Here is a 4,209-nt window from a genome sequence, read left to right as displayed (position 1 = left end):
ACCGACGTAAACAAAAAAGGTCAAAGGTGAAAAGGATCGTAAATCAACGTTGACCTACTTGCGTCAGTCAGACGAGCCAACTGCAACTGCAAACTGCTTGTTGTCGATTTCCTCCACACATTCTTTGCCATACTTGACCCAACGATGTTTTTTAAAACTATTATACCTTTATATCAAACGCAGCGCAATAAACATTATGAAATAGATATTGCTCTCTATTTGTTTTCCGATCGAGTAACAACATTTCCCGTGTATTTATGATAATTTATGATTTCCGCTTTCGTCTTAAAGATAAATCGGAGTTTTATTAGTATGAAATACAAACAAGATGGCCGTCATATCCGTGGTTACAAAAGACAACTATGCGAAAATGAGATTTAAAAAAAGACCACACAGAATGCCGAACTTAGTTATTATAAAAAGTATGTTTCATGTGACAAGCGAGCGCATAGATGGAGAGCAGAGCATAAAGCATTCTGTTTTATACATTTTAAACTCTATGTAGGCCAGGAAACATAACTGTGGAATAACTTTTCAATGTTAATTCATATCTTTGGTTGATTCCCTTTGACGATAGAAGGTAAATTTTTAATAGCAAGTAAAGCATTTAAATTACCTGCTAGCTGTAGCACAACGTATGCTTATTAGTCGGTTTGATAACTCAAAGTGTTATGGGCCCATTGTTGAGATGGAAAAAAAACCCCAAACCAACACAAAATAATATCCAATACAACAAGGTTAAGTCAAGCTGGATGCGTTCGTTAACCAGACCTATAAATATGAGCCCGTCGTTATGGAATGAAATTAAGTTTTTTGTTTTTTTTAACTTGCATATGCATGTATCAGGCTTTAAACCATAAATTTAAGGGAAATGCTTTAAACCAACAATATTTATCGACGAAAAAGAAAACAACTGTAAATCGCGTAAATTTCTGTATTTTGAAATTCTGTCCCTATAGGATATATATAGAAATAGATTTATATATATATATATATATATATATATATATATATATATATATATATATATTTATTTATATATATATATATCACTCACTCTATCTTTTATTCTTTCTTTATGCCTTTCTTTCTTTCTCTCTCTCTCTCTCTCTCTCTCTCTCTCTCTCTCTCTCTGGGAGGGGTTCTTGGCCTCCCATAGTGGGCAGGGTGGCACTTACTGTGTCTTCTATCCCTATTATAGCTGTTTTCCAATTTGCGTATTGCCTTTGTCTTGGAATGTGATTACTTGGGTTTGTACTGGCCCTGGCCGGAGTCCTTGCTTAGGAGGGAAACATTCAAATGCATATATATTGTTTTGGGAGATGATATTTTTCCCTTGTAAATCATCTCTCTGTTATGTATTATTATTTTATTTCATATTTTGAATGTATATTTTAGTCATTTGAGTGTATTCCTCCATGTAGGATCTTGTGCTTTTATCCGGATGAGACTAAGACTTATAAGTACCTGGTGCCTCCTTTACCCTGTTCTAGTTGGGTTAATGTTCCTGACAACACGACGGATTGTAATAAAATTTTAAGTTTAAAGAATTAGTTAGTAGAAGTTGTGATAGATTTAGGCACGTTATATATAGGGATATAATAGGTTCAGAAGGTAAGTATTAATCTCTGTTAAAGCAGAAATACTTTAATATAAATCAACAGAGTTCCCTCACACAATAACACGTTAACAAATAATTAGTCAAAAGAATAATAGTACATTTTAATTAATTAAAGTTAGGCTATGGCTAAGTTAAATTTCATCTCTTCATGGTCCGTTTCTCAAATTATCATCATTGGTTCCTTATCTGATTGGTTGGATGTGACTGGTGGTGACCTTGCTATCACTGGTGGCGGCGTTAGGGTTCATCATCATCATTGCCTTTTTCACCCTGGGTCAGGGTATAGGCCACAGACAAACAGTTTCCATCCTTCTCTATCCTGAGCCAACTTTTTTATCTCATTCCAGGTCTTACCACTTCTCTGTATATCAGCTTCTTTAATTCTTCTCCATGTTCCTCGTTAGGGTTGCTTCTGCCTATTTATTTTATGAAGGAGACTCTTTGTCATTCTTTGGTTGTCCTAGTGGGTCATTTGATAGCTTCAGCTCTGGATCAATGTGCAACCAAGTGGTCGATTCAAGGGTAACCAGATGGTCGATTAACCAGATCTGTGAATATACAGGAGCAAATCCTTGACTAATTACAAAACTTTTGTATTCCTTATGAGACATGATGTCGTGATGATTTTCACTTAACAAACCCTTGACATCACCACTGATCTAAATTGTGTTAGTCATCATCTTTAATTAACGGGATACAGGTGATGGGGACAAATAAATATACAATGATGAAATAAGAATAAATATAAGTATAAACACAGTAATACAATTAGCGATCGCACATTTTTAAATGCAATTCGTGTAAATCTAATTCATTCATTTGGAAGGCATACATAAATATGCAATAATATATTCAGCGTGAATGAAATACTTTCTTTTATAATAGCATGAGTTATTATTTTTTGTTAATAACATGAGATATCGATTTCTGTTATTTTCTGTTATATTATAGGTTGCATCTACTTAGGACCCACTGTATTAAGTATTACTCACGACACATATTAGTTTTAAATGGCATTAATCAATCTTAACAAAATTTTAATCCACAGCTATAAGATTGATACAAGTATTTGGTACCCTTGACCACACAGTATTTTCCACCAAATATGATTTCAATTGATCACTATAGCATTATGATTTTAGAGTGATAGAATGAGAGAAATGCCTAATTTCGCTGAGTCCGTTCTTATATAGAAATGTGATTTGTATGGTGCGTAGATCAAATCAACCGTAGAATTAATTTTTAAAAATATACTTTCCAGAAAAAAAAAGTTAGTAGACTAATTTGATGATTGGGATTGATAGTGGTAACATTACGAATTTGAATAATGTATAGCCTGGCGGCTTCAAGCTTCCAGACTGTTCCATTTTTTCTCTTGCACCCGACATTATATACCCTCATCTCACCTTATTCACCCCTCTTCATTATTATTCTCCTCAAAACTTTTGCCACCTCCGTCTTTTTCTCCTTCTCTGGCCATAAACAATGCATTATATTATGCTGTCTTTTTCTTACTTGCCTCAGGTTACAGTGGAACAGTTTGGACAACCAGTATGTGGAGGTTCGATCATTGCTGATAAATGGATTCTCACAGCAGCTCACTGCGTTGAAGAGTAAGCATAATATGTGCAAGTCATCTGTGCAAGAATGGAACGTTAAGCAGTTGCTGTTGTTGTTGTTATTGTTGTTGTTCTTGTCGGAGCACCGTTTCAAGAACAGATAATTTCCAGTCAATGATTTTTTCCTGCACTTTACTGCCTGATCAGTACGGAATGAAATAAGATAGATAGATAGATAGATAGATAGATAGATAGATAGATAGATAGATAGATAGATAGATAGATAGATAGATAGATGGATGGATGGATGGATGGATGGATGGATGGATGGATGGATGGATGGATGGATGGATGGATGGATGGATGGATGGATGGATGGATGGATGGATGGATGGATGGATGGATGGATGGATGGATAGATAGATAGATAGATAGATAGATAGATAGATTATTTGTATGTCGTTTGCATGGAGGAATGAATTGATCCAACCAACACTATTAACAGACAAGTCTCTTCACAGCGCTGGCCGTATCGCCAAAGCTGGGTCTTTTTTCTTGGAGAATATATGACCCATCGTCTGAAAACGGTATTATGTCGGAATGAACCATATGCTTAAAAGCCGAATTAAATGTTAAACTGGTCAAAAATATAAGTTTTTGGCATTAGCACCCTAAAATATGGTATCCTTTCTCCTTAATAAAACATACAAACTCAACACAAGTCTGATTTTTCTGACTATATATTCAATTTTCAGCATCTTAACCAGCCCGACTTAATACCGTTTTGAGGCGAAGGGTCACATATATACGAGTAGATAAAGAAATAGACGAATAGATTGACAATTTGTTGTATGAATAGTTGGATGGCAAAAATTCGTATTTCTGCGAAAAATTCGTAATACTAGGCAGATCTGAACAATAGTATGTATAGATAGCATATGCGCTTGGCTCAGAAGCTCAGAAAAATTGACATCCGGAAGTATAACGGACAACCACACTAAACCATGTGTACCCTTAAACGTTTATAGT

Source organism: Berghia stephanieae, chromosome 15, assembly GCF_034508935.2.
Source record: "Berghia stephanieae isolate SIO BIC M18660-M18661 chromosome 15, UCSD_Bste_1.3, whole genome shotgun sequence".
NCBI classification, from domain to species: domain Eukaryota; kingdom Metazoa; phylum Mollusca; class Gastropoda; order Nudibranchia; family Aeolidiidae; genus Berghia; species Berghia stephanieae.
Note: the sequence above shows the minus strand (reverse complement) of the source record.